The 10,032-nt window shown below is 56.3% G+C and overlaps 1 long non-coding RNA gene across 1 annotated transcript; it reads left to right on the top strand.

Annotated features, from left to right (window-relative positions):
• The first annotated feature begins 228 nt into the window (after positions 1-228).
• Positions 229-9,942, top strand: LOC106723747. Its single transcript, XR_001359463.1, has 3 exons — positions 229-403; positions 9,015-9,192; positions 9,757-9,942. It is a non-coding gene; the product is annotated as an uncharacterized LOC106723747 (long non-coding RNA).
• Positions 9,943-10,032: the final 90 nt, after the last annotated feature.

The following is a 10,032-nucleotide window of genomic DNA, read 5'->3' on the forward strand; positions in this document are numbered from 1 at the left end:
TGGCAGATGGGGTGGGATCAGTTTTTCTCTAAAGTCGTCGAAACCATGTTGAGTCTTCACTGTTCCTTAGGTATCGCTCATAAAGCTAGGAGTATTGAAATGAAAACAGCTGTCAGCGGGTCCTAGGGAATTTTGAGGCAGCTTAATCCTGCCGGCACAGGCCGTTCCCCGCAGCTCCTAATCTGATAATGCTGCTTTTGTTCAGTGGAAGTGGTCTGGAGGCTCCGCTGGCGTGCAGCCACCACGTTAGCTGACTGTTTCCGCTGGTCCTCCCTCCGGTTTCCTTCCAGGTTGTAATTTCTGCAGTGATTTCAAGAGGCAGGACCCATTGATGCCAACATTTCTGTTCGGGTTTGAGTTCATTGTCCTGCAAAGTCGAAAAATTAGTTCACGGACAAAGATGGTAAGCAGAAGTGGAAGCAAAGTTTATTGAGGGATAGACGGACTCCCTGCAGCAGGCGGGGGTGGGGGTGGGGGGGAGGGCAGGGCAAGAGAGCCTTGACCTCCTGCTGGCCTCAGGGATGGGGTGGGGGGGGCAAGCAGGCTGCCGCCAAAGCTTCTTTGTCTGGGTTGCAAAGTCCCTGCCCCTTCAGCCAGTCCTGGGGAAGGGGCAGCTGGGGTTCCAGGAGAGCCAGAAGCAGGCCGGGCCCAGAGCGTCCGCTCCATGTTGCAGCCGGTGTGGTCCAGCGTCCGAGCTAATTACAGTCCATTGGTCCATGCGTGGAGTCCCACATGGCCATAAGCCCCGGGCGCAGGGGAGCCTGTCCCCGCCACAGGAGAGCCAGGAGCCCAGTGCTCCAGAGAGAAGAGCGTGCTCTTCTTGGTCTAGCGGTAGATCTGTGCTTTGCTAGCTTCTGATTGGTCCTTTCAAAGAATTCTGCCTTAGCAACATCCATACATTTTACAGCGCAGGTCTCCTGCACACTCTTCTTCCCTGCCCAGCCGGGTTGCTTAGCAACGACCGCCTGACTTTCCCTATTTTCCTTCCCCTCTGTGGCCTAGCCCTCTTCTATCTCCCCACCATCTGCCATGTTTTTGACAGACAGTCTCAGAGCCGAGGGTTGCCTGGTGCAAGGGAGGAAAAGCATGGCCCCTCTCTTCTTCTGAGTTCTTGGCTGAAACCCCCTTGTAATAACAGGCAGATTAACAGTAGAGGGGAGCCATTTTAATTACGTGGGGAGCCCCCCAAAGATCTGAGACTCTAAAGGCATCCAGACCACCGAGGCTCATGCACCCTCCTGAGCTAAGGACAGGGTGGGAGTCTGGGCTGCAGAGGGGAGGCAGTTTGCCTGGAAGGGAGCAGGGGTTCCCCTCCTGCAGGTTCTCTCTCTGGGGAGCAATCAATCCTTGTCTCTGATGATCCTCTTCCTGGCCAGGCCCCTTTCTAATGGAGATCCACTTAATAAACGTAGGTTTCCCTTTCAAAGGGGTCACTTTTACTCAGTTTTCAGAGCTCCTGTGTCTTAAAAATAATCAGCTGAAAAGAATCCTTTTGACCTGAGACGTATTTGGGGTGAATATCCGGCCCTCCCCGTGCACCCTGCAGTGTGGCTGCGCTGGGGCCTGCTGTTTGGGCTCAGCCCACAGCCACCCCGCCCCCCTACAATCTACAAACTGCACAGGAGGCTGTAAGTCCTGCCTGCTTCACTGTGCAGATCACGTGAGGCCAGGCTTGGTAACACCCAGCAGTGTCAGCACCTGATTCCCACGCAGGACAAAAAGTTCAGTCGTTTTTATTTTTCACAGGCTATGGGACGTGAGGGCCGAGAGGAAAGGCTGGGGAAATGAATATGAGCAAACAAGAGAAAGTTTAACATGACAAGAGGAAAAGATCAAAGTTTTTTTAATAGTTTGGTAAACACAGGAATAGATAAAAGGGATATTTGACAGTTGAGGGGGAAAAAATGAATAAAAAAGACAAATCAGTTGCCAAATGTATCCTGGGTTCAGAACCCGAGGGAGAGCCTTCTTGTCAGAACAGTCCTGTTTGGGCAGCACAGCTAGATTTTTAGCCCTCGATTTGTCTGTGTGGTCTAGAACCTTCTACAGTTTCTGGAGAGCAGGGTGTCTCTGAGGCGAGGCCTGAGCACTCCTGGAATCTGCTGGAGGCCTGGCTCTGGGGAGTTCTCCGTCCGGCTTGGAGCTGACCCAGCCCAGCTCGCTGCCCAGAGAAGAATACAGTTTCAGGAGCCCGGCAGCAAACAGTCTTGATCTCTGTCACCCCCTCCCGAAATGTGAGCTTCGGAGCTCAGATGTTCTTAGGATAAGCACCAGGGCTTTCGCTGTGCTTGGAAGAAAGGGAGAAAGGACACGTCCTCCTGGGGGGTTGGTGTTTCAGTCGGCAGCTTGGGAGGATTAGCTCCGGGCATCAGGGCTGCAAGTGAAACCTGAAGCAAGCATACAGGCCCGCTATCTGCCCATCTGCCCATCTGCCCGCCGCTCACCCTGGGCACTGGGGAGGGAAGCAGGCTCACACCGCAGTGGGGACTTAGGGCCCGGGGGTACCCTCTGCTCCCTATGGAAACTCCAGCTGAGTGGGCAGGGGACATCCCGGATTTAATTCCTCCCCCTGTGACTGATGCGCGGGGTGGGAGTTTGCCGCGTGGCAGCTCCGGGCTGTGCAGAACCAGAGACCTTGGCCCCTCACTGTCAGCAGGCGCCTCAGCTCAGCAGCTCAGCGAGGAAGAGTCCCCGTGGGAAACCCGGTTCTCCTGGAAGAGCATCCAAAGGGATTCACATGGGAAACCTGGCGTGGCCCACAGACGTTTCCCGGGGACAGGCTGGGCCCTCGGCCCCCGGCATTCGGAGGGAAGGCGGCGGGAGCACGCTCATCTGTGGCTCCGTGAACCTTGACGCATACCATTGGGCTCAGACTCCAGAAAAGTCATTTAGGATCAAACAGACATGGCAGACGCGCCTGCTCTGGGCAAGGCGTCACGGGCAGCGTGCCGGTGTGGACAGCGAACGTCTCTGCCCCATCGTCCTGGCCCCGGAGAGGATTCACGGCTGATCCCATTCTCATTTAGGCTCCTATGATCCTCTTGCACCTACTCATTCATTCAGGCCTCTTAATAAGGTGTCGGATCCCTCTCGTATGATCCTCTTGCACCTACTCATTCATTCAGGCCTCTTGAGGGTCCGAGGCTGCTTGAGGTGTGCTGAATGCTGGCCCCCAAATATCACCCACCGACCCACTGACAAGACCACAGGAGTTTACGGGGCTTATGGGTGAGGGGCCCCGCCAGCCCAGCCAGGCGGTGTCCCGCGGGAAGGCAGGGCGGATCCACTGAGGACTGGGAGTTTGGTGTAAGGCAGGTATTTCGATGGGTGGGAGTTTGGTTAGGGTGGGGAAGGACCACCATATCGCGACTTAGAACTGGCGGATGGAGCAAGGCGAGGATTTCTGCGGCAATGGGTTCAGAGAATCTTCATGAGTAAATTTTCCATGTTTTCTATGGAAGAGTTGAGAGGTCGTTCTGGAAGTTAAGGAGATGAACACCTGCATGACCTCGAGTTTCCTGGAATGAGAACGTATGCTCACGAAGACAGCGGGACAGTCACGCTGGTGACGTCAGGAAGCTGTGGGGGACCCGGGTCCACCCGTGGACAAAACAGCAGAAATCCTTGCATATGTGGAGTTTGCATTCCAGAAAGTTCAATCAAGTTCGGCTTGTGAACAAACATGAATGGCTTAAATGATGTGCCCATCACTGGGACCAGCCTGGCCGCACTTCTTCCCCGGTCTGTCAGCAAGGCTTTGTGGATGCGCCAAATGCCGGCCTCGGACTGGGTGTGAGGGCAAGAGTTTCACTATCCAGGGGTGACACCAGCTTGTAAATAGATGCCCGTATGAATCCGACCGCAAGAGTTTCACTCTCCAGGGGGTGACACCAGCTTGTAAATAGATGCCCGTATGAATAAGCTGGTAAGGGATTCCTAAGAAAGACTACCTGCTAACGTTAGTGTTTATTCTAGCAGAGCGCTTGCCCTTCTTAGAAAAGCAGCGGCTTTCCCGGGTCAGCACCTGAAAAGGAAAAGTGACCCCACGGGTCGCTGCACAACCTGGTCCAAGACGTGAAACGTGTTAAAAGGACCATACGTTGGGGCAGACCCGAGCGCACTGCATCTATTTGCTCTTATGACTCAGCAGGGAACGGCTGCTTCCCTCCTCCGCCTCCCCACCCTGCTCTGCTATTCTGCAGGTGGTTTAACACTGAGCTGGGAGATCTCGATCCAAGGACTTGGCCGCCTGGCAGGCAGGTGCCTGTGGAGTGACTAGTCACAGGACGCCCGGGGTGGGAGCTGAGAGACTGACAGGCCCTCCTGCCCTGTCTTAGGATCACATGGCCTGGGGCTGAAGTCCTGACTCAGCTTGCCTCGCCTCCAACAGGCTTCTTCGCCCTGGTTAAAACACCCAGGCTTCACCCTCAGCGCATGCTGGGATCTCCTGTCAGACCCGGGAGCCTAGCTAGGTGAGTGCAAAGCTGCCAGGCACCTCCCTGACCCACACGGGCCCTGCCCATTAGCCACCCCTCCTTCTTTTCCAGAAGTTTCACCCCTGCAGGGGCATCTCAAAATATAAGGCAAATAAACATACTGTGGGCTTTGATTTTACACAAAAGTCAACGCAGTCATCATTTCACTAGGAACAATCTTTACTTAGAGGAGAGAGACTTTTTGGTTTAAAATATTGGTTACCATGCCATAATTAAGATATACTTAATTCTCATGCATCTTGTTTGATGTCTATCTTCCAAATGTCATTCTAAATTTGAAATTGTGTTTGCGCATATCATAAAACCTAAAAAGAAAAATAAATCTGTGTTCATAAATTGCTAAACTGGAGGGGATGTTAGTGACCATGTATCTCTAACCCCCCTTTCAGCTGCATGAGCAAAGCCAGACAGATGGGCCTGCTGAACCCCAGTTGAAACAGGTAGAATAAAATATTCCCTAAAATTGCTCCCTCAAGTCAAGCCTACCAGGACATGGCAGTCGTCAATAGGTAGCTACAAAGCAATCAATGGTGCAGGAGCTACTCTGACCTTTAAGTTTGTTTTCCAAATCTAAAGCCAAGCCACCAACCCCAGAGACAAGCTCAATCGCTGGTTGGGAAAGTCCCTTTCTGCATCCCATAATAAATGCTGCCCAACCCCAGGATACTTCTCTCCTAATACCTGGACATCTGTGTCCAAACAAGGAGACTGCTGACCTACTGCCTGTCGCTTAACCCCAGCAACTTCCAGGCCCTCAGCCATAAAAGCCCCTAAGCCCCGCCTTGGAGGCAGGAAGCCTGAGGCCCTAGCCCAGTGCTCTACCGGCAGAGCCTCGGAACCCGCCTTTGCTGTGCCAGTGCCCCTGCTCTGAAGTTTTTACATCAGGAGACAAGAGCCCGAGTCTGTCCGGACGGTTGGACAGTCGGACAGTCGTGAGCAGGAGCTGAGCCGAGGCCTGGGGTCCCTGTCCAGTCTACACCTCTCTGTGCTTCCTGGGGGTGTCTTCTCAGAAAACACGACACTAGAAAAAACTCTCTTCTTTCTTAGAACTGCTCTTAAAAATTAACCAAGTGGTGCATACAAGTTACAAACAAACAAGGCAGAAACCTATAGAGGGAAGCACTGGAGCCCTGAGCGCCCTCTGTTCCTCGCCAGCTGTTTCCGCCTTTCCCTGCACATGTGAACAGAGTACAGGGATGCACACTGGGTTTCTGTTTATTGTTGCAAACGGCATTATAGTTTGCACTTTGACTTTTCCCAAGGATATCTTTCCATAGACAGACTACCCGTCCCTTCATGTGCAGAGCGCTCACTGTGGGTGGGGGGCCCCTGACTTTCCCCAGCCTTCCCTGATGAGTGGCTGGTACAAATGTTTCCCTGTGTCCTATATTCTTCATCAGCTGTGCTAATATTCCTATAGTGGAGGCTCCTAAAGATGGAACCCTGGGCCAAAGGGTTCTGCCACTGCGAATGTGGGGTTAGCTGCTGGTGGAGGCTACCAAGTTGCCGACCACACATAAAAGAAAATGGTGATGCCCGCCGTGGGCGCAGGCACTCTCCCCAGCAGCTCGGGTGGCACTGGCACCTACCCTGCATGAGCAGGGGCACAGTGCTGGGTCTCAACAGGAACTGAAATGAGCAGAAAAGGAAGGACTCCCTGAGCCAGACCCACGCGGGCAGGAGAGGCGTGGGCCTCGGAGATGCCGGTAAATGGGAATGTGGGTGTCACCAGAGTGCACGCAAGCTCCCCCTCCATGTCCTCCCCACTTCTCCAGGAGCTGCCCCTCCCTCATGTCTGAGCTCTGCAAGGTGACCATTATCACCAACCACGTGCCTGGTGACCCACCCCACAGGGGGCTTAGAGTGAGGTCACTGCATCTACAGACCAAGGCCAAAGTCAGTCAGCCGCTGGCCTGGGGGAGGGAGTCAGTCCCTGTCCTGGGAGGGAGTCAGCAGCTGGCCTAGGGGAGGGAGTCAGCCCCTGGCCTAGGGGCCGGGGAGGGAGTCAGCCCCACAGCCCCTGGCCTGGGGGAGGGAGTCAGCCCCACAGCCCCTGGCCTGGGGGAGGGAGTCAGCCCCACAGCCCCTGGCCTGGGGGAGGGAGTCAGCCCCACAGCCCCTGGCCTGGGGGAGGGAGTCAGCCCCACAGCCCCTGGCCTGGGGGAGGGAGTCAGCCCCACAGCCCCTGGCCTGGGGGAGGGAGTCAGCCCCACAGCCCCTGGCCTGGGGGAGGGAGTCAGCCCCACAGCCCCTGGCCTGGGGGAGGGAGTCAGCCCCACAGCCCCTGGCCTGGGGGAGGGAGTCAGCCCCACAGCCCCTGGCCTGGGGGAGGGAGTCAGCCCCACAGCCCCTGGCCTGGGGGAGGGAGTCAGCCCCACAGCCCCTGTCTGGGGGAGGAAAGTCAGCCCCACAGCCCCTGGCCTGGGGGAGGGAGTCAGCCCTACAGCCCCTGGCCTGGGGGAGGGAGTCAGCCCTACAGCCCCTGGCCTGGGGGAGGGAGTCAGCCCTACAGCCCCTGGCCTGGGGGAGGGAGTCAGCCCTACAGCCCCTGGCCTGGGGGAGGGAGTCAGCCCTACAGCCCCTGGCCTGGGGGAGGGAGTCAGCCCTACAGCCCCTGGCCTGGGGGAGGGAGTCAGCCCTACAGCCCCTGGCCTGGGGGAGGGAGTCAGCCCTACAGCCCCTGGCCTGGGGGAGGGAGTCAGCCCTACAGCCCCTGGCCTGGGGGAGGGAGTCAGCCCTACAGCCCCTGGCCTGGGGGAGGGAGTCAGCCCTACAGCCCCTGGCCTGGGGGAGGGAGTCAGCCCTACAGCCCCTGGCCTGGGGGAGGGAGTCAGCCCTACAGCCCCTGGCCTGGGGGAGGGAGTCAGCCCTACAGCCCCTGGCCTGGGGGAGGGAGTCAGCCCTACAGCCCCTGGCCTGGGGGAGGGAGTCAGCCCTACAGCCCCTGGCCTGGGGGAGGGAGTCAGCCCTACAGCCCCTGGCCTGGGGGAGGGAGTCAGCCCTACAGCCCCTGGCCTGGGGGAGGGAGTCAGCCCTACAGCCCCTGGCCTGGGGGAGGGAGTCAGCCCTACAGCCCCTGGCCTGGGGGAGGGAGTCAGCCCTACAGCCCCTGGCCTGGGGGAGGGAGTCAGCCCTACAGCCCCTGGCCTGGGGGAGGGAGTCAGCCCTACAGCCCCTGGCCTGGGGGAGGGAGTCAGCCCTACAGCCCCTGGCCTGGGGGAGGGAGTCAGCCCTACAGCCCCTGGCCTGGGGGAGGGAGTCAGCCCTACAGCCCCTGGCCTGGGGGAGGGAGTCAGCCCTACAGCCCCTGGCCTGGGGGAGGGAGTCAGCCCTACAGCCCCTGGCCTGGGGGAGGGAGTCAGCCCTACAGCCCCTGGCCTGGGGGAGGGAGTCAGCCCTACAGCCCCTGGCCTGGGGGAGGGAGTCAGCCCCTGGCCTGGGGAGGGAAGCAGCCCCTGGCCTGGGGGAGGGAAGCAGAACCTTGCCAGGGAAAGGAAAGACATCAAGGAAAGATCTTGGAACCCAGTGATTCTGGCAGATGGAGGCAGTTTTCTTTGTAATCTCACCACACAGTTCAAAGAACAGGCTTAGGGCTCCAATCTAGCTTCTATTTCCTCTGTAAATGCAAATAAATGTGTTCATGTTATGGAGCTGAAGGGGTCCACTTGCTGGGTGCAGGAAGCCCAACCAGATGCAGACAGGAGTTTGCAGCCAAGCAAGCCGAGCTTTACTTTGAAGGAAATGGCCCAGGACCAGGGTCGCAGGTGAGCTCGTGCTCCGAGACCTGGCTCCCCGAGGCGTCTAGGGCATGGGCGGCCAGGACTCGGGAGTTGGGGCTGTGGGCTCTGCTGGCTCCCCGAGGCGTCTAGGGCATGGGCGGCCAGGACTCCGGAGTTGGGGCTGTGGGCTCTGCTGGCCGGCTGGGGCCAGGGTGGGGATGGTTGGCCACCCTATGGAGTCCTGATCTCAGCCATGGAGTCGTCTGTCCAGTTTGGGGAGGTGTGGCCACTAGTGCCCTTTCCTCTCACGGGCCGAGGGCTGGAACACACCTGAAGTCAAGTTGTTTTTTCTAGTTTGACCCAGACCCTGTTTCTGTGGTCAACAGACCTGAGGCTTTGTTCCTAAGACTGTTGGATGCTGAGCAGAACCCGATGCCCTGGGGGAGGGACGGGGTCCATAGATAGACAGAGAGGCCCACGTTGAAGACATGCGTTTCTGCAGTTACATTAGCTTTCTCAGGGGCTGTGGTGAAGATTAGACGGAAAGCAAAAGTCTTGGAAGAGTGCTTTCCACGATGAAACTCACTCTTTATGTCAGCTTTCTACTATTGTAATTAAACTGCATGCTTTTATAGCTTTGTAATATAATTTTAGTATGTTGACAATATTATTAATAATGTATTAGTGATGTTATGTAATATAATTACCCAGCTCCTTGTTTGTTCTAGTAGTTATCCATCGCTGCATAACAAATTACCCAGAACCTAGTGGTTTAAAACAGCAACACTTACTGTCTCAGCTTCTGTAGGTCCAGGACCTGGCAGAGCGGCTGCTCTCCCTCAAGGTCGCTCTCAAGGCTGAAATCAAGGTCATGCCAAGGTTCCCCTCCTGTGGTTCCTTGTGGACTGTGGCTGGAGGCGGCCCTTATTTCTTGTCACATGGACTTTCCCAGCAGGGCAGCTTGCGTCATCGCCAAGGTGAGTGAGACAAGAGGACAAGAGAGAGCCAGGAAGACAGACATCTGACTTGTTTTTAAAAAAAATATTTTTATTGATTTCAGAGAGGAAGGGAGAGGGAGAGACAGAAACATCAATGATGAGAGGGAATCATTGATTGGCTGCCTCCTCACACCCCCCAGTGGGGATCGAGCGCAACCCTGGCATGTGCCCTCCCCGGAGAATCAAACCATGACCGCTGGTTCATAGGTCGGTGCTCAGCCACTGAGCCACGCTGGTCAGGCGACATCTGAGTTTTCAGACTTTAATCTCAGAAGTAACATCTCATCTCTTCTGCCAATTCTGTGCATTAGAAATGAGCGGTTGGGCCCCGCCCCCACAGAAGGGGAGGGATGAGCAGGAGGGAGCATGGGAGGACCACGAGGAGTCATTTCAGAAGCAGCCTTGCACAATAGCTGGCCCTGAGCTTCATGGCTTGGAGACCAAGAGAAAGCAAATTGAGTTAAAGACCAGACTGGGTCTAGCTCAGGTTACGTACGGGTTGAAAGGAAGGTAAATATCCTGCTTGCCTAGTATTCTTTGCAGTAAAGGCAAAGTTCAGGACAACAATGTATATCTGAGCACATTTGAAAAGGACCCATGTCAGTGACAGCCACACAATTGCACAAGGGACTCCGTTCTCAGAGCTCTGTGAGCTGGTTAACCGCCAGCATGATGGGGGCGGGGCGGGGGGACCATTCCCAGGAGAGGAAAGAAAATATTTTATTAGAAGCGGAAAACGCTCTCAGTCCGGGTGAATACATGGCAGCGTGGCTGAGTCAACTTCCCTTGGCTGCCTGGCCCTCTCGCCTTCGCCTTCTG

Source organism: Myotis brandtii, unplaced genomic scaffold (genome assembly GCF_000412655.1).
Source record: "Myotis brandtii unplaced genomic scaffold, ASM41265v1 scaffold634, whole genome shotgun sequence".
Lineage (NCBI taxonomy): Eukaryota > Metazoa > Chordata > Mammalia > Chiroptera > Vespertilionidae > Myotis > Myotis brandtii.